This window comes from Tenrec ecaudatus, chromosome 12 (genome assembly GCF_050624435.1).
Source record: "Tenrec ecaudatus isolate mTenEca1 chromosome 12, mTenEca1.hap1, whole genome shotgun sequence".
In the NCBI taxonomy this organism is placed as follows: domain Eukaryota; kingdom Metazoa; phylum Chordata; class Mammalia; order Afrosoricida; family Tenrecidae; genus Tenrec; species Tenrec ecaudatus.
Window position 1 is genome coordinate 65,285,765 of NC_134541.1, and position 26,173 is coordinate 65,311,937.

Below are 26,173 nucleotides of genomic sequence, written 5' to 3' on the forward strand. Positions count from 1 at the left end.
CATAGTGACCTCAACAATGGGCTCAAACAAAAACCGAGTTATAAGGATGGCACTGATGAGGAAGGGTCTTGTTCTGTTGTACACTAGGTCACTATGAGCTGAGTCAGGACTGACCTGATGACACTTAACATATAGATGATACAGTGGTATAATACCAATCTTCTTCCCACACATATTCAGATTTTAAACCTATCTATAGATCTACAAACAGAGAAAGCGATCTGAGATCAGGTCAGTTCTGACTCATGGTGTCCCTGTAGGACAAAGTAGAATGGCCCCTGTGGGCTTCTCAAACTCTAACTCTTTATGGGAGCGGAAATTCTCATTTTTCTCCTGAGGAGCAGCTACTGGTGTCAAATGGCTGACCTCATGGTGACCAATGCATAATGTTCTATGCCGCCAGAGTTCATATATACTAAGATTATTTTTCTTACTGTTATTGAAGCAAGTATATTTATATAGTTTTTGTCACTTATGCTGTTAACTCTTGTACCCCTCCCAAACTTTCTTGGCCTTAATTATGTTTTTACTGACTCCCCTCCCCCGCTTAAATATATCCAAGTTAGTAACCTCCTGAAAAAGGGAAAAAGCTCCACTGGGTGGAGCTTTCGTAGTATGCATTTTTCTAGCTAGGTGAGCATCCAGCCGCTGACTCTGAGTTAGTGCACCCAGTGGCATTGCCTGGGAAGGGTTTCTCTAGTCAGAGTGAATTTTTTCTTAAGAGCAGTTTCACTGGAGCCTCAATTATTGTGATGGAAAATTTAAGAGAGCAGTGTGTGTGTGACACTTTGTTTCCTGCTTGGGGATGGGAGGTGGAATGCCACAGAGACTATTGTGATGTTGAACACAGCTTAAAAGGACAGTGGGAGGGGAAAAATTGAAGCTAACAAGTGGTTTTCTCATTTCAAAAAAAAGTGAAATGTCAATTGATGACAAACCTCATTTTAGACATCCGTCAACTCATAGTGCATTTGGAGTTTGTTCCACCACGTCAGACTATTAATCAAGGTTCCTGAAAATATTGTACAACAATGTGAAACCAAAAAAGGCCTGATTAGTGACAGACAGGGGACTGGTTTTGCCACCACCATAATGCACCTGCTCACACATCCATCTCAATGTGCCTGTTTGGGGCAAAACAGCATGCCTCTTTTGCTTTACACACCTTGCTCACTTGACTTCCTTTTGTTTCCGTGTGTGTTAGCCTGGGTAAACTAGAGAAACAAATCCGTAGAAGCTCATATATGTATAAGACAGAGTTATATATAGGGTGAGTGTACATTCAGAAAGTATCCCATCCCAGTCCAGTCCAAGCCCATAAGTCTGACTTAGCCCATATGTCAGACATTGGTCTACTAAGTCCTCCTTAAACTCACAAAACACACAGTGATGCTGAATGCAGAAGGATTACAGGCCAGTGGGTAGGAAGTCTTCGAATTCAGTGGCAGTGTCAGCATCTCAGCGCTGGCAGGGGTCTCCACGCGGCTTTTCCAGCACCTAGGGCTGCATCAGGGTAAATCCATGTGTCTTCTCTTCAGGGATATCTCACAGGAAGTGAGCCTTGCCAGCTAAGGCAACTGCACACTGGTCAGATCATCCGAGAACAAGAGACCTGGGAACCAAAAGGGCAAGGGGGTCAGGGTGGCACAATAAACCTTAACTATCTAAGCATAAATGACAAGGGAAATGAAGAACAGCAATTTGAATATGTAGAAGAGGTAAAGTAAAAACAAGGGAGGTGCTGTCAGCCATCCAAAGCGATGAGTTTGAAAATATTTCCAAGAACGGAATCAGAGAATTGACTAAAGTATTAAGTGTAATGGAGAGTACTTTGAAGGTGAAAGAGTTGCTTTGTAAAAAAAAATCAAATACATAGCTTGAAACAAAAATTCCCAGTTGTTGTTGTTGTTGTTTTGAGGTGGGGCGTGGGGTGGGAGAGTCCCCTCAGACCCAGCCATCAATTCAATGTTCTTTCCACCTCCAGCCCTGGCACCCTTCAAAGAGTGTTTCTTTCAGGGTGAAAGCCTTTTCTTGATTTTTTATAATAGTAGTCGCAATAAAATATTATATTGTGATGAACTCCTTTCGTTCAGCATAATATCTTCCAGGTGAATCCACGTTTTAAGAGGTTTTGCAGATTCGTCATTATCTTTAATGTTGTGTCCTTTCTCTTTGTGTGTATGCATCATAGGATGTATGGCCATTCATATGTTTATAGGCATTTATGTTGTTTCTGTCTGTTTTGTTATTGTGAGCAATGCTGTGAATTACATGGTTGTACATATATCTATTTTTTGCCATAACTCTTAACCAATGGTTCGGGGGCCATGGGAGAGGGGGAGTCAGGGGAAAGGAAGTGGTGTTAACAAACCCAGGGACAAGGGAACCACAAATGATCCAAAATCGATGGCGAGGAGGGTATAGGAGGCCTGGAAGGGCTTGTCAAAGTTAATGTAACCGAGAGGAATTACTGAAACCCAAATGAAGGCTGAGCATGATAGTGCGACAAGAGGAAAGTAAAAAGAAATAGAGGAAAGAAATAGGAAGCAAAGGTCATTTATAGAGGTCTAAATACAGGCATGTACATATGTAAATATATTTATATATAACAATGGGGAAATCTATGTGCATATATTTATAGGTTTAGTTTTAAGGTAGTAGATGGATATTGGGCCTCTACTCAAGCACTCCCTCAATGCAAGAACACTTTGTTCTATTAAACTGGCATTCCATGATGTTCACCTTCCCGACATGATAGCTGAAGACAAAGCGGGTACATTAGCAAAAGTGGTGAAGAAAGCTGATGGTGAACAGCTATCAAAAGATACAGTGTCTTAGGTCTTAAAGGCTTGAAGATAAACAAGTGGCCATCTAGCTGCAAAGCAACAAAGCCTACATGAAATAAGCACACCAGCCTGTGTAATCTGAAATATACAACTTTCCTCTAGTTCTTAAATGTTTCCTCCCTCCACTATCATGATCCAAGTTCTACATTAGAAATCCAGCTAGACCAGAGCATGTACACTGGTACAGATAAGAGCTGGAAACTCAGGGAATCCAGGACAATTAAACCCCTCAGGACCAATAATGAGAGTAGTGATACCAGGAGGGCAAGGGAAAGGGGGGGGGGGGCAGAAAGGGGGAACCGATCACATGATCTACATATAACCCCCTCCCTGGGGGACGGACAACAGAAACATGGGTGATGGGAGTCATCGGTCAGTGTAAGACATGAAAAATAATTTATATTTGATCAAGGTTCAGGAGGGAGATAGGATGGGGGGTGGAGGGGGAAATGAGGAGTTGATAACAAGGGGTCAAGTGGTAAGAAAATGTTTTAAGAATGATGATGGCAACAAATGTACAAACTTGCTTGAAACAATGGATGTATGTACGGATTGTGATAAGAGTTGTACAAGCCCCCAATAAATTTTTTTTAAAAGGAATGTCTTGGTGATCTACTGAAGAAAAAAATAAATATTGAAACCCTATTCAGCACAGTTCTACTCTGGCATACATGGGGTTGTCACGAATTTAAACCTCTCTGATAGCAACGAGTGTATATTTAGGAGAAATATGAGACTTTCTACTCCCATAAAATGTAGGTCTCAGAAATCCACTGAGGCAGTTAGGGTCTATAGGGTCTATGCTCTATAGGGTCACTAAGAGTCAGAATTAAGTCGTTGGCGGTGAATGATTATACATTCAGAAAAAAATAGGTTAAAATTATAAGAAAAGCTCAAAGTTCAGCTTTCCCCTGTTGGAAGGAGTCCTGAATCCTCTTCTAAACCATTTCCCAATTACATTTTTTAGTTTTAATTTTATTTTATTGGGGACTCTACTCTTATCATAATCCATACATATTTACATTTTGTCAAACACATCTTTACATATGCTGTCACCATCATTTTCAAAATACTTTCTTTCTACTTGAGCCCCTGGAATCAGCTTCTCATTTTTCCTAATTACATTTTATAAAGCTGAAAATCAATGCTATGAATAATGGGTGTTAATGACTGAGGTCATTTGTAAATGCCATTAGATGTGGGCAAAATAATTAGGCAACTCTATAGAAAATATTTTAATTTGTAGCATACACAAACAGAAAAATACACAAACCTAGCCTGGAAAAATATTTTCAAATGATGTAATCACATGGAAAACAAAGCAAACTCCCCTTGAACTCTGTGGCTCAGCTATAGCTAGAAACACAAGCATACATGGCAAAATATTCCTTTTCAACTAAAGCAATGACTCCAAAAAGAAGGAGAAATGAATTTAGTGAATGAGGAATAAACAAGTTTTACTTTTACATTTACATTTTCCTTCAGATATACTGATGTTGTATTGTTATTGTTGTTAGTAGCTTTCAAACTGATCCCTCCCTTCCAAATAAATGAGTATAGTTCTGTGCCCTCTCCAGGCTTGTTCATGCTTGAGTTCATTGTTAAGACTCCTTTGTTATCACTCCTCCTCATTTAAAATTTCCCTGCCTTTTTCCTGACCCTCTAATTTATCAAAGATCATGCATTTTCTAGAAATGTGTCCTTCCTGCTGATGTGTCCAAATTAAACCAGCTGAAGTCTTTTTCTCCTCATATCTAAGGATCAGTCTACTTGTATTTCTGATTTGTTTATTCTTCTGACAGTCGTGGCTTTATTCCATATTTTGCACCAACACCCTAAGTTGTCTTAATTACGGTTCTACTATTTATTTCTATACATAATCCCTAGGTTATAATATCCATTGCAATGGCTATGCAGAACTCACAGACAAATTCAGGATTAATTTTTTTAAGGATGTATCAAGTTGTAATGCCAGTGAGAAATGTTCAAGGTAACTGTTTACTAGGTCACGGTACAAAGTGTCAGGTCTGCTAAGAGATGTCCAAATAGACACATAACTCTGCTGTAACCTCAACCCTGAGGCACTCATTTCTGTAGGTCCAAAAGTTCAACTTTCCCAATTAAGTGTCCAGAGGCACACGACTCCACAAACCAGCCTTCTGCACAAAAGCACTCAGCTTTGCTTGCTCCATGATTTAGGGTGTACACCACTATGATCCATATTCTGGCTCCTGGTTCTGCCTATTCCTCTGATGGAATAGCTGCCATCTGGATCCAGGAGGCTCACTGTGCACGGATTTGGGTCCAGAGCACATACTCTACTCCTGACACTTGCTGGTAAGGAGGTCCCCCTACCTGTTGCTCAACGAATACACAGTAGGAAGGCATTCCAGGAAGTCCTGTTCACAATGACTTATTGCTATCCTATCAATATCCATTCCCACTTTCTTCCCAGACCCATGCAGAGAAAAATGGTTCAGTGCAAGTTAGAAACTTTGGCTACAAGAGCCACATTAAATACGTCACTGCCCTTATACACCCAGCTTGATTACATCAATTCCTCTTTCTTCATTTTCCAGATCTAGCTTGATAAAGAAAGCAGTGTCCTTCTGTGCTCAAATGCTTTCTAAATCCAACTTATAAACAAAATACAACATAAGCCCACAATTATCTGATTGTGGATAAAAAGATATTTCCACAATTCTTCACTTGATTCTCCTGGAAAAGCTAAGTCGACTAATCACATATAGATGAGATGTTCAAGTTTGAATCTGTTTATTGATTAATAATATGTTCTCTGTGTAATGACACTTCTAGACATAGTAGGGATATAAAAATGAACCATAATATTTTTCCCAAGAATATCCAGCTCAGTAATCCAGATGATATTCACATTAATACAAAACAGAGAATTACAGATTGTGTAAACATGTCATGGACAGGTTGCTGCATGAATTCATTGGAAAGAAAGATACCTAGGTAAAACATGGAACCTTTATGTAGGAATAGAAATTTAAGCTTGCTGAAAAATAAGTGAGTGTGGATATTATGTCCCATTGATCTTTGTGCACAACACAGTGTTGTGCACAATACAGAGGGGGGGCTTGATGAAGGAGTATAATACTGAATTGAATCCCCAACCCAGAGAGAGCACTAGTGGATCTACAACGTAAATTCAACATGCAGCCCTGATCAAGAAGAGAACTGTAGATAGACAAGGGCCGCAGATTTCCATCCACTGAGGTATGATTCTAGACAGATTTTTAAGTGATTTGTGGTTATATCATAGCATGAAATATTAAACGTGAGTATTATTCAGGATGAAAGTCCATAATTATAAACTGATTTCCTATAGTTTATTTCCTTTCATATGAACTGCATATAGTCAAGTAAGGATATTGTCTGCCTAAGTCCACTATTGACCTAACTACAGTGGAGAGTTTTAGAGACTCCTAAAAGTTAATCAGCCATATAAGTTAGATATAGTATAATCAATATGTCTACATAATTTAATAAAAGAAAGATTAGAGGCTCCTCGGAGGAATAGATTCCAGTCACAGCCTTTCCTTCTGTGGCACTTGGCAAATCAAGTATGGATTTTGGAGCTAAGTCTTTACATCTTCAGTAAGGCAAACTAATATTATCATGATATTCTTAATGTGATTATGTGAATAATGTAGGTAAAACTGTTTCATAGTCTGGACACATAGACATCATATAATCTATTTACAGAAAATATGTGTTTCTACTCTTTTCCAATTATATCTATTTTTTGCAGGTAGACATTTTCTGTTGAAGTGTTACAATCATATTTCACTCATTTTGAGGTCCCTAGGACAAGTGAGAAATGTTCCTACTCACTGGTCCTAGATACACATTGAGAGCCATTAAGAAACCAGGTGGGAAAGAGTATGCTCTGGTGAGCTCAACCACACAAGAGGAGAGTCTAAGAAAGCGAGAAAACCAATGGGTGTTAGTCTTTTTTAGGGGGGTGGGGGTGGTGGTTAGTCTTAATTGGAATTCAGAGTAGGGAATTTATGTAGTTAATTACTTAATATGGCCCTTATAGCCGCAGTCTTCCATTTATAATGTATTGGGAAGCCTAACCTCCACACCTGTAGTTACAGTCTATATTAAAACAAGAACTAAATTCTAGTTTTAAGTTGCTCCTTTAATAGGCAAACTATCAGCTGTCTGGTTGAGAAGAATACATGGCAGGAAACAGAACTCATTGATCCACCTAAATATGTACATAAGTGATCAATGTATCTTCTGCCTAATCTTTGAAGCCAGAAGGCAAAAAACACATCTCCGGAACCCTCTAGACATGGACAAGAGGCCAACTTGTAGCCAGCCCTTCCTGACTGTGCAGGAACAGAACACTAGTGCTGTATCACCAAGTGGCTACCTTAGACTGCTGGGCCTGCATTTAGAAAAGTTCTTTGAAGTTACCTGTTCTTACTTTTTGTAGGTGATAACATGGTGCGACAACATGTATAAAGTACCATGAATTTTCTATGAGACACCTCTGCATGAGCCCTTGGTATCAGCTCCTCATTTTCCCCCACCCTCTGTCCCTCTCGAACCCTGATAATTTACAATTATTTTTATGTCTAAAACTAACCAATGTCTTCCTTCATCCACTTTTCTGTTGTCCATCCCCCATTGAGGGGTTTATATGTAGATTATTGTGATCAGTTCCCCCTTTCAATCCCAACTTTCCCCTTACCCTCCTGGCATTACTACTCTCGTTATTGGTCCTGAGGGGTTTATCTGTTCTGGATTCCATGTGTTGCCAGCTCATAATTCTAGTGTTTTAAATAGCTCAGAAGTGGAAGCAAATGAGTGGAGATTTTGAATGTAACTGGGTTATGACACAAAATGAGGACCAGCACCTTATCCTTAGGGCATACTTGGTTGTTACTGTGGAAGATTTATGTCCTTTCTTCCCAGAAATGATTGGCATGCTCAGGTAAGAATTGGAGTGCTAGCTACAAGTTGGCAGTTTAAACCTATCAGATTCTACAGGGAAGAGAGTTGAATCTCGCTGCTTCTGTGAAGATTTAAAAAGCCTCAGAAACCCTATTTGGGTCATTGGGAATGTTTTTAGAGGCGTTCCTCCTCAGACAGGGGAACATTGAAGCAACAACTTATGTTTATTTTGTCTTTGAGGAATTGGTGGTTAGGTGGTGGCATTCTCATTTTCCATGCAGGAGATTCCTAGCCAGTACGTATGATGCGCAGCCACCACTGATCCATAAGCAGAAGCTTGATATTGCTCTGATGATAAACAGTTTTCAGAGGAACTTCCAAACTCAAATGAAATAGAAAGTCAATGGTTTGATCTGCAGCAGCATTTCATTCTTTTGTGCACAGTCCCAAAGGGTCATAGCTTACTCTAGGGGAGCTTACAGAAAAGCAAGAGATGACCTACCATTACGTGCATTCTTTTGTTCCAGGCTAAACACACATCTATAGAGTTCACCTTGGCATCTGGAAAATAAGATAATGTTTCTACTTGTAATCAGATGACATATCTTCAGGATTCGGGCTCAAAATACACGCAGATTTCTTGCCAATTTAACAATATATCCTTGGCTCTGTCTCTAAGAATATTGTCCTTTTTTTCTCACATCTTCTAAGCTTAGACACTCTTGATACAGTATGCTTGCTGTTAGGCACGGCATATCTAGGTCAGTCAGAAATTATCTGTAAACTGAGTGCTGTGAATGGTTTCATTAGCTAAATAATTATATTAGATAATATTCATTGAGAGCTAAGTATGCATCAGGCTCTATGACGGGGTTTGTTTCATTTAACATTAACAATAACTCTGAAACTTATGTACTATTAGTTCTAGTTTGTCAATAAGAAATTTGAAACAAAATTAAATGCTAAATGAAATCCCAAAAGGCTAAGTGAAAAAAGTTGGAATTTAAATTCTCACCTGACTCCAAAGCTCCAGCCCTTTCCGTTGTGGCTTTCTCGTGATAGACTGTCTCAGACCTCACCCTTGAATTTGCAATTACCTTCGAGGGGTAGTGTTCTGTCTCCATGGCACGCTCTGTTCACACTGCTCTATCTCCCACAGCACACTCTAGTTTCTTCAGGATTTAATAATTCATTGGAATGGCAACACAGAAATCTCAAGTAATGATCATGCTTACGAAGTTTATTAGGGAAGTTAACAGGTTATAAGTGAATTGAGATATGCTCAAAATATAGTTGTTCAATTAAGATAGTTTCTCTCTCTGGCCTTCAGTCTCTTGGCCTGGCTGCTATCTAGCGTCAGAAATGTCACAGAGCTCATGTGCAGCTGCCAAGAAATGCCTAAAGGGCATGATGTGCCAGAAGCCTCAACCCCAAGACACCCAGCACTAACTTTATGGGTCAACAAATCTAGCTGCCTGGATTAAGTGCCCAGAGGAACCTGCTCCACAAGCCAATCTTCTGCCCCAAAGCATTCAGCTTTACTTGCTCTGTGGGCAGGAAAACCCACCACTATGTTGTTTCATTCTGTGGGTCATGGTTCTGTTGCCACTTGCTCCTCCTCCATCTCTCCTCAAAGCTGTCTCCTGGATCAAGGAAGTTCAATGTGCAGGGATCTCAGGGCCCAAAGGATGCACTCCACTCCTAGCTCTTGCTTGTAGTGAGTCGTTCCCTCCCCTCCCCCCAAATCTGATTGTATGCCTAGAATGATGACAATCACAATTAACCCAGTTAATCACTCACAATTTAAACATAAACCAATCAGTATCTTCCCCTACCTTCTTATGCAGACCCATCGGGAAAACAAAGCTCTTTTGGTGGAAGTACCAAAGGCTATGTTAAAGGGGCCATATTAAACAATTAACTGCATTGAAGGTATTTACTTTATCAAGTGGGGGCAATGGGATAGAAATAGAAATATGCAGACTGCTTATTGAGAAAAGATATTTGAGTGTTCAGAACAAAGTAATATTGACTCAAGACATATTGAACTTAACCATGCTTATCTTTAAAGTCAGTAATAATTTACAAGGCTCTAGTTTCTGAGGTTAGAACTGGCCTACATAGCTCAGCACTGCATAGTCAACTGTTGGGTAATATTCAGGAATTAACCTATTGTGGGACTGAGGTCTTACCCTTATCAAAGCCTAGCTAGGCTGATTTGTGTCCTAAGGGCATTAATAAATTCTGCACGTTTCTAACAAGGTCAAATGCACAATTGACACTACTGGCAGACAGTAGTCCCCAATTCGAAACTACCAGGTGTTCCTCATGAAAAAGATGGGGTTTTATCCTCCCATAAAGAGTTCCAGTTCCAAAAACCCACAGGGATAGTTCTACCCTGTCCAATAGGGTTGCCATGCGTTACAATGACTTGATCACAGTGAGTATGATTATTTGTTTGTTTGTTTGTTTTTAAATGAAAGTCCAAATCCTAAAGTCAATTTTGAGGATCAAATTGTCTGGCTATTTGAGAAATTATGGGAAAGTCACAATAAAGCAATAAGCCAAGCAAATACAATATACTTAAAGAAAGCATTATAAACAAGCAACTTCAGCAAGGGCAAAAGCAAAGTTCAGATGTTAGCATATGAATTCACTAGGTATTTCAGGTAGCTCATCTTGGCTGAAAATCCACATTGTACCTATGGGATACAACCTTGCTGCCATCTATAGATAATTTCATTTTGCTAATTCTCTGGGAATAAATTAAATTTCCCCTTGTCCCCCCAGATAATAAGCTCTTTGGGATGGGGACTGATTACTTTGTAGTTATAGGTCAGTCAGAACGATGATGCACATCAAATAGTCTGCATGTGTTGTTCATTCCACTTGTCCTGCATAAGCTATCTTCATTAAATCAATATCATATACTCATGACAGGAAATGATGGAGCATGACTTTTCATCCCACTTAACACATTTTTATTCTAATTAAATTAGACTTTAAGGATCAATAATGTATTGGATAGATAGAAAACTGAGTTTTAAAATGTACAGATTTCTTATCAGTTTAATAAAATTTAGATGTGGCATTATTTAAATTATATGATCAATGTCTCAGAAATGCACTTATTTTCCAATTGAAACAATGGTAAATGCTTTGTGTGGAGAAAAAAAGGAAGAGAAGAGAATTGGAATGTTTTAATTTTAATAGAATCAGTGGCGTTCTTAAAAAAATTACCTATTCTATAAAGAAATGTATTAGACAAAGAAATTGTCTTTTGGTCTCAAGTAGCTTTATTCTTTGTCATATTCTCTGCATGCATTGAGAGTAAGGTAATGAGAGGTCACACATGGTCAAGAGGGATAACTAAAATGACCTAACATGCTTTAAATAATATTATATTTTTAAAATAGGAAGAGCAAAAGTGATATATATTATGAATATAAAATCATTATGCATTTGTATAATTTGCAATAATTAAAATTACTCATATGATAGCATATGAGATTATCACAATTAATAGTATTTTCATGTTGTTATGTACTTTTATTTTAATAAAGAGAAAAGGCCAACATTTCATAATTATTCTCTGTAATTTCTCTCCAATGTTATATTTGTTCTATGGACCATTTTCATGATAACATCTGTTTCACATTATACTTCCTTGGTCTGGAGGATTCCACACACTCATAAAGGCTTCGGTGCTTGTGCAATTGGATTGTAGGGCAGCGTGTGCTTGAGCAGTGTTAGCAGTGGACTGGATTTAAGAGTCAAAGTTGTGCTAGGTCCCTGCTTCTTCAAACTACTGGTTAGAAAAAGTTAGGCAATTATTTATTCCTAACCCTATTCTCATCTAAAAATTGGGAGTAAGAGTTTTTACTATGCAGGTAAACATTACAGAGTATCAACAAAAGGTATTGTTGTTGTTAGGTCTCAAGTCCAATTCACCTCACAGTGACCCAATGTACAATATAAGACAACACTGCCCACGCCTGCACTGTCTTCACAATTACTCCTATGTTTGAGACCATGGCTGCAGCCATTGTGTCAATCCATCTCATCAGAGATCTTCCTCTTTTTAGCTGCCTCTCCACTGCACCAAGTGTGTTAGGCCAAGTTGAATACAGAAACAAATCCAATAACACTCATGTAAGTGTGCTTTATATCAAGATGCAATTATATATCAAGAAAACATCCCAGTTCAGACCAACTAAAGTCCATAAATCTCATACTAGTCTATACCTCACTGTTTACACTCACACAGCCAGATGCAAGGATACCAAATGCAGGGAGATCAAAGGCTGGTGTGTGCAAAGTCAGTAGAAACATGACAGGGCTCCGGCAGCTCTCAGGTTATCCACCAAGCAGGAAGGTGAAAAGCAGAGAGAGGTGAAAGTTCCCAGGGCCCTCCTTTTGAGAAGGCCATGCCCACACGAAGGTACAATCAAGCTGTGACCTGACTGGCAGGTTGGATACCACCCCACACTTTTATATCTTTAAGTTGACATAGAATTACATAGCTACTACATGAAGCATGATGTCTGCCACAGGAACTGGTCTTTCCTGACAACATGTCCAACATTAATTAGATGAAGCCTAGCCATCTTCACCTCTAAGGAGAAGTCCAGCTGTACTTCTTCCAAGACAGATTGGTTTGTTTGTGACAGTCATTGGTACTTTTAATATTCTTTGCCAACATTATAGTTGGCATAAAATGCATCGATTTTTCTTCAGCCTTCCTTATTCAATGTCCAAACTTCACATATACATAAGACAATGAAAAATACCATTGCTTGGGTCAGGCATAACTTCGTGCTCAAAGGAACTTCCTTACTTTTCAATGCTTTAAAGAAGACTTGCTCGGCAGATTTACCTAATGCAATGCACCATTTACTCTTCACTATTGCTTCTGTGAGCATTGACTGAATCCAGGTAAGAAGAAATGGTAGATAACTTCAATCTTTTCTCCGTTTATCATGATGTTACTTATTGGTCCAGTTGTGAGAGTTTTGGTTGTCTTTCCATTGAATCATAATCATAGGGAAGATTGTAATCCTTGATCTTCATCAGCAAGTGCATCAAGTCATCCTCACTTTCAGCAAATAAGGTGGTGTCATCTGCATATTAGAGGTTGTGATATCTGATTTGATATCAAGTTTTAATATCGAATTTTTTCTTCATATAATCAGATTCACTGATGATTTGATCAACATACAGAGTGAATAAATATGGTGACAGGGTATAACCCTGACACACACATTTTTTTATTTAAACATCTGTAGTATTCCAGTGTCTGCTCATGTAATTGTCTCTTGATACATGCACAAGTTCCAAATGAGCACAACAAAGTGTTCTGCAAGGCTCATGGTTCTCAAACTCTCCATAGTTTGTTATGATCCACATAGTTGAATGCCTTTGCATATAACAAAACATAGACATCTTTCTAGTATTTTCTGCTTTGAAGCATGATCCATCTGACATCAGCAATGATGTCCCTTGTTCCACCTCCTCTTCTGATTCTGGCCTGCACCTCTAGCACCTCCCTGTCAATGTACTGCTGCAACCATTGTTGGGTGTTCTTCAGCAACATTTGACTGGCATGTGATATCAATGATATTGTTCTATAATTTGAGTATTCTCTAAGGTCATCTTTCTTTAGAATGGGTGCTCATTGGTTTCCTACCAATCGGTTGGCCAAGTAGCTCTTTTCCAAATTTCGTGGCATTGACGGGTAAGCGCTTCCAGTGTCTCACCAGCTTGTTGAAACATTTCATTTGGTATTTCACCAGTTTCTGGAGTCTTGTTTATCACTAATGCTTTCAGTGCAGCTTGAGTACATTCAGTACATATTTTTTGCTCATATGCTGCATCCTGAAATGGTTCGAAGTTGAGTAGTTCCTTTTGATATAGTGACCCTATGTATTCTATCTTTTTCTCTTCTTCATGTTTCCTGCATCATTCAATAGTGTGCTCATGGAATCTTTCAATATTGCAACTCGAGGCTTGACTTTTTTCCGAAGTTCTTTCAGTTTACGAGATGATGAGCTTTGGGATTTCAACCCTGGGACTTTGTATATTTCACTACATTATTTGACTTTGTCTTCCTGAGCTGTCCTTAATTTTCTACTCAGTTTTCTCACGTCATCCTTTTTCCCATTTGCCTTATCTACTCTACGCTAAGGACCAAGGTTCGGAGTTTCTTTTAAATTACACTTTGCTCTTTAATTTCTTTCCTATCTTTTTAATGTCCCTTTGATATCTTCATGAATAATATTCTTGATGTCCTTCCACAGCTCATACGGCCTTTTGTCTTAAATGTTCATGTATCAAATCTGTTCTTGAGGTGTTTTCAAAATTTAGATAGTGTAGACTTAGGGTTGTATTTTGACTTCAGTTTCAACAATGGATGGTCTGTCTACTCCTCGATTAGCTCCCAGGCTTGGTTTTACAGCTGATATTGAGCTTTTGCAGAGATATAGTTGCTTCCCACATATGTAGTCAGTTTGTTTTCTGTGATTCTGAAGTTCTCTTTTATAGCCTCCATTTGTGATGATGAAAAGAAATTTTCTATGAACAAGTCAATGGTCTTACAGAATTCTATCATGTGATCTCCAGTTTTGTTTTTATCACCAAACCCATATTTTCCAACTACTATTCTTTCCTCTTTGCTTCCAACTTTTTCTCTCCAATTGCCAATAATTATCAATGCATCTTAATTGCATATTTGGTCAATTTCAGACAGAAGACATTGGGAGAGTTCTTCAAGTTCTTCATCGCTAGCTTTTATGGTTGGTGCATAATTTGAATAATAGTTTTATTCATTTCCTTAGAGGCAAGTAAATGTAATCCTATCACATACAGCATTGTACTTCAAGATAGACCTTGAAATGTCCTTTTTGACAATGAATGCTATGCCCTTCCTGTAACTGTGCTATTCCTGGCAGTATAAATCACATAATTTTCTGTTTCAAAGTGTCCTATATCAGTTCATATTCCCTCACCAACTCCTGGGGTATCATTTGTATGAGTCCCACTTAATTCTTGATGACTTCCTGTTTTTCTAGATTCAGACACCATACATTCCAAGTTCAAATTATTAGACTTTTGCAGCTGTTTCTTCTTACCCTGAGTTGTAACCCAGGAGCAAATGAAGATCCCAACGTCTCCACTCCCACAGGCTTTACTTCATTCCTGTCACTTTGGTGGAATCCGCTTTGAGCCAGCAGCTCCCCCTCAGACACATTTCAAGCACCTTCTGATCAGAAACAACACTATCCAACAATGTTATGCTTCCATTCATTAGACATTCAGTATCTGGTAATGTCTCCATGCTTCGGAGATTTTCAGGGGCTACTTTCTCCCAAGTTGGCATCTGCTTACTTCTGTATAGTCTGTTCTTAGTCTGGAAGCTCCACTGAGCCCTCTTCACTTTGGGCGACCCTGCTGGCATGTGAAGTAGCAGGGACATAGCTTCCAGCATACAGAAACATGTCAGCCACCACAGTATGACGAACTGACAGACAAGATGGGTATCGATGATAATGTTCTGTAATTTGTGCACTCTGTTGGGTAACATAGAGAGTCTAATATAGTGCTCAACACACAGTAAGCTTTAGCTTAAATTTAGCTTCTTTCCTTCTCCTATTAGGTTGAGTAAGTTTGGAACTGCTAACTAGAAAGCTGGTAGTTTGAAACTACTAGCTGTTCTACAGAAGAAAGATGAAATTATCTGCTCTGGTAAAGATTTATTAAGCCTTGAAAACTATATGCTAGGTCACTATGAGACAGAATCAACTCAATGGCAGTAGGTCTGTTTGTTTGTTTGGTTGGTTGGTTGGAGAGAGCGAAATTGGTTTAAGTCCTTACTAATAATACACAGAGTCAACTGTACACAAATCATAGAATAATGAAGGCCAGAACTCCAAGGGACATTAGCTCAGCCTCAAGCCCACCCCTCCTTCTTTTAGCACCACATTTCCCAAACCAAAACTATCAGGGCTAAGCACTAGAATGTGGTATAGCCTGGGTTTCTGGTATTACGAGAGAGGGAAAAATCACCCTCAGAGTTCCCTCGAAGACACCTGGTGATGTTTTCACCCTCCCACAAATAAATCCGATTTCCAGGGACATATAACATTAAGAAATCGCACTTTCAATTGTTGTTCTCTGTCTCCCACCCACCAAATAGGAGGTCAAACTATTTTTTGCATTAACGGGGGCCCAGGTTAGCAAGAAAGGTAAATAAAATGGTCTCTCGTTTCCCTCCATCTGTCAACTGGTGGAAAACTTAGACTTCTTTCTTTCTAAAAGTCACATCTCAAGCAAAAACACCCTCATAACATAAGAGTAGAAAAAACTGGAAAATATGTCTTATTTGTTCCCCTTGAACTTATAGACCACCCACCCACACACACACCACCACCAACACCCTTATCTACAAACATAAAACATATGGTCAATGCACGCAGTGGGTCCCCTTTCACAAGGACGATGGTATTTAAAAGGAGCCATGACTCCGGTAGTTGAAGTAATGCAAAGATCCTTCATAACAAGGTCATTTGAAGGACAAATAATAGGAGAGTCCCTGCCACACAAACCCTCACCAGTGGAAGGCAAACGCATCTCTTCAGAGCAGTGTGACCAGCACAACCATCTTCTCCCCATCTTTGAGGGTATGATTTTGGATATACTCAAGCTAACATACCTAATCACTTTTTGCAAATATTCTTGAGAAAGAGAAAACAGACCTATCTGGATCACGCAAACCTTTCAACTTCTTTTCTCACACATAAATGGTCTACTTTATTTTAAATCACTTTCAGGAGTTTGTGAGGTTTCATTTCAGTCTCTGGAGATGCTTTCTCAGACAGCAATACTTGACAACTCCATCAGCTTTTTCCTTGCAGGGCTGTGTTAGTGTTTATTTCTTACCACCCCTGTTTCCTAAATGGTGTCATTGGAAACTGACAGACGATTCACATGATTTGCTGGACTTCCTTTCCGATTACTGCAGAGCAATACCAGCGTTATCATATAACAAAATTGTTTGTTTGTTATTTTTAGGATTGAAATATAATCTTAAGAGAAAAATCAGAGTCCATAATTATATGTAAATTATAACTGATGAAATGCCTCCTGCATAAAGATGATTCTCGGGAAGGTATAGATGCAATGAGTAATAGTAGGGAGTGGTAGAAATAAACTCAGTTGATTTTTCATGTTGTGTTTGTTATTATGTGGTTGCTTTTTTGACATCATGTATCATCGCTGCTAATTAATATTCTTTTAAAAAATTCTGAAGTGCATTCTCAGATTTTTTAATATGATCCTACACAAAGAAGGTCCCAATGAATCCAAATAAGTTTAATAGAGCAAATAAATGAATTGAGCAAAGTGGCTGGTTAGTAGGTCCATACACAAAAATCAGTTGCATTTTTATGCACCAACAATGGACAAACTGAAAAGGAAATTAAAAATATTTATAATGGAATTTAAAATTAAATAATACCAAAAAATAAATTTTAGCAGAGTGAAAGACTTGTATATAGAAAATTATAAGCCATTATTAAAATAAACTAAATATGACTTAAATAAATGAAAATACATTTATACTCATGAATCAGAAGATTCAATACTATCAAGACTTCAATATAATCTAAAGCAATTTATAAATTCTATGGACTCTTTTTAAAAATTCCTAAATCTTTCTTTCCAGAAATACAAAATCAATCCTCAAATTTATATGGAACTGCAAAGGATCTAAATAACCAGCATGATCTTGGAAAAGAAAACACTCATCTCATCTCCTTTTCTTAAAATGTATTGCAACGCAACAGTGATCAACCAGTATTAGAATAATGGTAGCTATACAGACGAATTTAAGAACTGGCAGTCCAGCATGCACCCAGCTACAATTGGGTAATCTTTGATCAGGGTGCTAAATCCATCAAAATAGAAACATGCACACATACACCAACCTCTTTGATAATTGGATATCTGTGTGCAAAGAATGAAAATATACCCATACTTTATATCATATTAGAGAAATAATTCCAATAAATCAAAGACCTAATTTTATTACCTAAAGTCATGAATATCTTATAAGAAAATGTCTGAGCACTACCTCAAGTCCTAATGCTCCACAAAACGTTCGGGGGCATGGCACTAAAGATACTGGTAGCAAAGGACAAAGTGAATTAAGTGGCTGTCATCAAGATTAAAGACTGTGTTCATGCAAGGAATTTCCAGCAAAGTTCAAAGGAAACCTATACCATTTGCAACAGGTACAATCTAGCCTATTTCTCTGAGTAATATTTGTACCTGATTCCATTTATCATATCCATCTCCAAACCTAAGTCGTCTAGGAATCAGGTCCCAGAATGAACCCCTGAATTAATGTCCACTGTTCTTCTTTGGGAAGGGACATCAGGGTGGGGACTTGATTTCATCCTGGGCTATGAGGTAAGAGAGCTACCAGGAGATCTAGCTGGCTTATCTTCTCTACCTTTTAATACACCTATATAGAATATGCTTCCAGTCAAAGTTGCACACGTGCGCACACACAGACAGATTTCCTTATATGCAATAACAGAACAGATGCAAAACACAGATCTTAATAATTCATTCAGTTTCTCATCAAACATTTACTAAACATTACTAGTACTAGAGACACATATGTTGCTTCAAAAAGTTCAAAGTAAATGATAAGTAAATAATCTACACCTTTTAGCTCCTTAACCGCTTCCCTGCCACTAAGCAAATCCAAAATAAATTCCTACAGACCAGTAAAACTGTACCTTAGGATTTCCAATGCTGTAAAATTTTCATAGACTGCCACATTGCAATCAGATATATCAGCATTAGGGTTTTTTTCTTCAAAAGAATTCCCCAGTAGCAATATGGAGAATTGATTCCATATGGAAGAGATTTTCGTCAGACAGTCTAAGTGGGAGGCTAGTGAATTAATCCTGGGGCAGATGCCAATGGTCTGAACCACCCTGATTATAGACCTGGCAGGATCTTGCTCAAATCAGTGCTTTCAGTCACAGCAAACTTTCTATCATTAGAAGTCATCAAACATGTGATGGCATCTAAGAGGAGAGGCTTGCTATTCATATGCCTTCCTTTGGATGCTAGTAGAGTCAAGGAGGAGAGTAAAAATTAAGAATACCTCCTAGCATATTATGAATATTTATCTTGATGTCAGTATTTGGTATTTTTAACTCCATACCATATAGTCCCCCGCTTCATTATTGATGGCATTTATTGTGAGAAGAGTGGGGAAGAGGGCTACTTTGGATTCACAGAATTTCCTTAGTTCAGCTTACATATATAAGAATTACGCAAACCCCAACCATCTTCCTCAGCAATAACTTGAACATCATTATCTCCAAGAGTTTTCTCCTGATTATCAGCTATCGTTAGGTATCATTATCAAATACCCTGATAAGAACCTGGACGTTTTCTGTATTACACATTTAATATTCATGTAGGTTGTACCCTCTTTGTGCAATATTTACTTTCCCTGTGTGATAGCTACATCATTTTATATCAAGTTGAAGATATGGAAGTGAAGGGGTAGAATTTATCCTGTCAATCAGGTCATAGCCTGATGTCCTCAAAGGAGGTGCCACTGTGATAAATGGCTTCCTGGGAAATGAGCCACTCTCTCTCTCTGACTTCCCACTCCTAATGTTAAGTCGCGTTGAGAGCTGCCAGAGCCCCATGACGCTTCCACCACCACTGGATCCAGAAGAAAGTTTTCCCCCATCTGTGACCTTCCTGCATTCTGCACCATTGTGTGTGGCTCGGTTAGTGTGAAGAGGCATTTATGGACTTATGGAAACAGATTTATGGAGAAGTACCGGAATTATGGACTTGATCTGAACTGGGCTGAAATGTTTTCTTGATATACAATTACTTCTGAATATAAAGCTCTTTCCTATACATATATGAGTGTCACTGAATTTGTTTTTCTAGTATACTTGGCCTAACACACCCTGAAATTTCACAAGTTCATTCAGAAGTTCATTAAGCTCTGCTTTGTTTCATGCACCACTACATCTAAGTACTTCGCTTAGTGACCAGTGTTCAGTGAAAAACCTTGGTGGCTGAATGTAACACACTAAAAATCCATGGAAATGGCTTTGAAATGACTTCTTTTTTCTCTTTGGTTTCAATTTCTTCATTGCACATTCTCATTGCACATTCAAAGGATTCTTATGATTCTGCTGTTTCCAATACCCCATTCAGTTTTATTCTCAATGGCTAATAAAACTTGACTCCACAGTTTTTAAAACAAACAAACAAAATTGCTCAGTCTCTAAGAGCTGGAAAGCCAATATTCCCCTTTCAGTGTGTCTGGAGCCTTAATTAAACAATAAGAGCAAAAAATTGTGGCCCCCTCATCTTTAGCACTCTGAGTATTGTTGATGCACCTGCCCCACAGATAGTATTTTTATATTAAAGCATGAGAAGCCAATAATGACAGTACTATGGCTACAGACGCCTCATGTTCCAGTATATTAAGTGGGTTTTGGGGACATTAGTTAACACATTTAGTGCTGTGGTAAAGTGTTGAGTTGAATCAAAAAACTTTGATAAAAGAGAACCTAGCTCTACCTTCCCCACGTTCCTTTAAGGCGATAGAGGATTTAAGTCCAGAAAATAACATAATTGGTGGGGACATTATATTTTGCTAGATCTCTCTGGAACTAGAGTTATGCCTCAGTCCTTGGCCCTTCCCAAGAAAGAATTCACGCCAAGCCTGGTTCGTGATCGAAGTGAGTTTTATGAGAGTTAGAAGTTTCAGGTTTACACAGCACCCATCGGACTCCCCCTGACCATGCAGCCTGGCAGGAAGCTGCTCAGCTTCAGGCAGACCAAGTCTCCCTCTCAACTCTGGGCTCCTGCCTTTTCAAGGATTCCACAGGGAGGTGTGGTGGATGAACCCTGATCGACCCCATTGGCTGAATTGAATTCACCTGGCCTGGGTGGGCCAATCCAGGTTTAGCGTCCACAGGCAGGAAACCTGAACCACTGAGCATGTGCAGTGCGCCACTCCTTGTTCCCGTGATTGGCTCTCCGGGCATGCATTAATGGACATTCCCCATCCCTACGCTAAAACTACCGAACATTTTTTTTCTTTTGAAAGAATAATAACAAATAGCTATGCCTTGAGCAAGCATTTCAGAAGAATCTTTTTTTTTTTTTTGAAAGAAAAAGTTACCTGCTAATCAAGACCATGCCAAAGCCAAAAGACACAGCATAACAGAACTTTTGGGACAAGGACCATGAGGTTAATAATATGAGCAGTGCTTCATGCTGAGCCAATCAGTCTTCTAAATGACATGGGATCTCCACATGATTGCAGAGATGCGGGTCCTTTTGGGAGAGCACAGATTGAAGTTCTGAATAAACATCTATTCCAACCTAGGGCATTACATTCATGTATGGGAATCCAAAATGGCTAATTTCCCAGGACCCACAAGTTAAGTGAGGATTTGCTTTCAATAAGGCAAGCTGGGTCATTTTAGTTGACATGAAACATACCCCTCTGACTCCATAATATTGACATATACATTTCCTAAGATCTGTGTTGTCGATCATAATGTATAATATATACACTTGGAATAAAAAGATCTGAGGTCAAGTGTAAACTTCTGTATTCCCTCTTAATGCTCAATACCAAAGGTATGCCATCTTAAACTTCTTTTGAGCTGGTATTGTGTGAGATCTAGAAGCCATAATGATAATAATCCAAACAGAAAACCAGAGCTCAGCTCAATTCAAGTTTCATAACCAGAGGAACATAAAGCCAGTACCAGAGGAAGTCTCTAACTGAACTCCTTAGGTCAAGTTTCACAGTCATATGGTGATTCAGACAGTGACAAATAAAGCAATTAACAGCATTTGAATATGAAATTGTTTGATGTTGCTGGAAACTGTATAATCTTGCAATTAGTGATTTTGATAGTCGCTATTCTAAACCTTGCCTAGGAGTTGTTAACGATGCTGTTTTCCCTTCAAAAGAATTTAAACTATATGAGAGCCCATATTACCATTTTATTTTTGAGCTCCTGTAGGACCACCCAGGGACTCAAATGGAGGAGACTGCATCTCCACAGCCGCCCGAGGCAAAGTGTCACAAGAATCCATCGGAGAAGCCTCCACCCTCTGTCTTTATTTTTGCCTCAACCTTTCCTCCCATGACATTCTGCATTTCTGCTGGGTCTGATAATTTGTTGCAAGGGCCACTTAAAACTCAGAGACAACACTGACAATGATAGGGGCTTCTAGGGAAGGTAGCATGCTACCAAGTCAGAATCAGAAAACATTAAGCCTATGAGGGGGTAAAAAAACACACCACAAAACAACACCAAAAATTGGAAGAAAAAAAAAACTCAGCTAGGCAGAGCTTTCACAGTACACTTCCCGCCCCCCACTAGGAGAGCATCCAGAAGCTCGCTCTGAGTTAGTGCACCCAGTGACGTTGCCTGGGATGTTCTCTCTGGTCACAGAGGATTATTTGGAAAAGCAGGTTCGCTGGAACCTCGTGTTTTGTGGTGGCGGATTGAAGATGGCAAGCAGCTGGGAAACATTGTTTCCTGCTTGTACAAAAAGTCACAGAAACTGTTGTGATGTTGACCACAGCTTACAGAGACAGCGTTATGGGAAACACACAAGTGTATGAGTGGTTTTCTTGTTTCCAAAAAGGGGAAATGTCGATTGATGACAAACCTCGGTCTGGAAGTCTGTCAGCTTCCCTAACGGATGAAAATGTCGACTTCTGATGCATTTGGCGTTCATTCCACCAGGTGAGATTGTAATTAAGCTTTAAGGCCTGATTTGTTGCAGGTCCAGCACTGGTTTTGCCACATGACAATTCCCCTGCTCATGCATTATCTCAGTGTGCCAGTTTAGGGCAAAACAAACAAACAGAAAACACCATGCCTATCTCGCCCGACACACCTTATTCACCTGACCCCGCTCTGTGCGACCTTTGTTTCTCTGAATGGAGTGGGACATGAAAGGACAGTGATTGGACCGCACAGAGGAGGTGAAGAAAAAAATGAGGGAGTTGCTGTCAGTCATCGAAACAGATGAGTTTGGAAAATGTTTCCAAAAATGAAATCACAGATTTGCCCAATGTATTAAGTGTAATAGAGATTACTTTTAACCTGATAATTAAAAATGAAATATATACCTTTTGGGGGAAATAATCCATTTGGGGGGGGTACCCCCTCATATAACCATTGGTTCAGGGAAGAGCCAAGTCTCTTTCTCTGGTCTTCAACATCTCAGCCAGGTGCTCCCTTGTCCTCTGCCTCCCTGAACCACAAAGCCTGCCCACTACGCACAGTCTCACAGTCTCACAGCTCCTCTGGTTTGTCTTTTGGTTTCCTGGCTTCTGCCTTTGATGTCGGCATGGCATGGCCTGTGCTCTCTGTACCACTCGGCAGGAATTGCAAACATGTTCCGCTAGTATGACTTCTCCTTGATGATTCCAGGAATCCTCCCTTCTGACTTCTGGCATATTGTTCCTATACTGTTAGTTCCTAAATCTAAAGTCGTACCTTTAGGCACTTGTTCAGTCTTCAGCCAGAACTACTGTTTCTTCTTTAGCCTTGGCCTTAACTCATCTTGAGTACCCATGATCACTGAAATACCAAGACCAAGTCACATGGAGACAGCCAAGGACAGTAGCCCTGAGCAGTCTCCCTAACAGTCCAAGAAGGCCAGGAGGAGCTATTTGCCAATGGGAAAGTCAGATAGATGAAGACACACTACAAGTAGAAAGAAGATTGATTTAAGAGACTCTACCTTAGAAATAATACTTGTACACAGAGAAAAACCATCATCATTTGTCCTTTTGGAGGAAAACAAAACTGAAAAACAACTCCTCCTGATGACCGATCTGACTGAGGAGCCACCTGATACCAAAAGTGGGACGGCCAGAGACCTTGGGTCTGGCTATCTAGGACTTAGACAAATAAGGACATAGCCGGGTCCTAGCCACCCAGGGACCCCGGGTTGAGTGCCAGCCAACCAGAGACAACCGCCACGTATCTGTTTGTTTGTTTTGAAAATCCCGTGCCCTGAGCTCAAAGCCCCCTGCCCTGAGACATGTAAAAAGTCTGGCTGCTCTGGCCAGCATCTCACTACTTGCATCCTGTCTGTAGCACAGACCCTCAGGCCATCCTGTCCCAGTGTAACTTAACTTTACTGCTCAATACACCTACTGTGCTTCCTCCTCCTGCCTGCTTGTTCGGTCTCTGTGTTGTCCCTACACCATCTCTCCTTTCAAGAAGCCATGGGTGCCCAGATATGCCCAGAAAGGGGATGACTAAACCCTCAAAAACCCATTAGTGACCTTGTATATAAATCATTAATCTCTTATTGCTCTTGGGACTCAGGCAGACATAGCTTTGATGTGTGTTGTTGTGTTCTACCAACTTTCTTTTCTCTGTAACATGTATGTCAAATATACTCTTTTTTTTCTATTACAATGTGATAATTTCCCACTAGTAATTTTCCTATTTGACAACTGACCTGTCCCCTCTGTTAGTGTTTCATACACCCTGTTGCTTAATTCCACCAAGTCATTTATTTGTTCAGAGTTGCAGAGACATGGATAGAAGAGTTGAATATTCTTAATAGATCCACTCCCCATCTTGTGATCCACTCTCCATCTTGTGATCCACTCTCCATCTTTATGATTTGTTACTCTAGTACCCTACTCCAAAAGTACCATAATGTGTTAGTCTGGGTTGACTAGTGAAACAAATCCAAGGAGACTTACATGTGTATAAGAAAGAGCTTTATATCAAGAGTGATTATACATTAAGAAAACATCCTAGCCCCATCCTCATTATGTCCGTAAGTCCATTACTAGTCAATATGTCTGATACCAATCTATAAGTACTCTTCAGACTCATGAAACACATGCAATGACGCTGAATGCAGGAAGATCATCGACCAGTGGGTAAGAGGTCTTGTGGATCCAGTGGCATTGTAAGCATCTCAGTGCTGGCATGTGTCTTCACATGAATCCTCCAGCTCAGGCCACTAGTGTAGCTTTATGCGTCTTGTTATCTGCAATGTCCAACAGCATCCTGCCTCCAATGTTCTATTTATCTCCTTAGCCCCTCCAAATGAGGTCATCAAACTACGACCTGATTGACAGGCTAGCCTCAACCCCTTCACTCATAAGTCTTCAATTGACAACGGGTTATGTAAGGAGCACACAAGGCAAACAGGTTCCTGGGCACCTGCTAATGTAGAGCTCCAAAGAGCCCCTTTTCACTAAAATATTTTCAATCATAAAAGTGTTAGAATTTTACTAAAGTACATATTAATAAGAATGAAGATTTATAAGGCAATGCCTTAGTTAAGGAAAGTTTTTTTTCTAGGGCAAAAAAGTCCCAATATGCAATCATGATAATAACTGTTCCTGGGTTAGGAAAAGCGTTAAGTGAGAGAACACAAAAGCTGTTACTTTTCACCTCAATTCATATTCTTCTAATAAAAATAGCAGCTCTTCCCCAGTCAGGGGATCACAGAACTAGGTAGAAGAGAAATTATTTGTAGCCATGCTTCCTTTTTCCTGAAGTTTGGTACATAGGGCTAGTCAAAATTCAGATTCAACTCAATCTTGCCAAACTATCTTTTAAAAGTGTGGGAACCTATATAAAAAGACAAAGCAATTATTCTTTAATAAGATTCTGCTTGAATTATTAATAATGTGTCCCTCTGCCCACTCATTTCAGTCAGGTGTAAAATTCACCCCTACAGAGCTCATCTAAATGGGAAGATGCTTAAGTAATTGATAGATATTTTTTCCTTTTCTAGTGGATATTCAAAACTGGAAACTATTTCTAAACAGGCCTACATTGACAATTTAAATACACAAATTTAGCAAATGTAAACGGTCTAGACAATATCCCAGGCTATAAGTAAGCCTATTGAACTTAAAGGTTTCAGAAACTTTAAGTTTGCATGTTTTGATGTAAGTACACTCTGATTTAACACATAACATTAAGGATTTGATTTTACATTCGAGATGTAAAAATGAGGTAGCTAGACTTAGGGACAAGTGGGGCTGACTCTCCTATCCCTGCAAAGGCCCATATGCAGGGGTTGGAAAGAGATCGGGCACCAATTGTACACCTATGGAAAAGATCTAAACTGAGCGTGCTCAGACAAAGCATCCTGAGCCCAGGTGGGAGGTACAGCTGCACGCACAGAGGCCCAGGTTCATGACATCACACAAGTATGCCCAAATGGGATCAACTAATACCTTCCACAACCACGCCTCCCCAGCCAGAGGTGTAAAATTCTCCTGCTGCAGGAAAGCCAGGTGTCGTTCACTCAGCTTCTGTTCAGCAGCACAG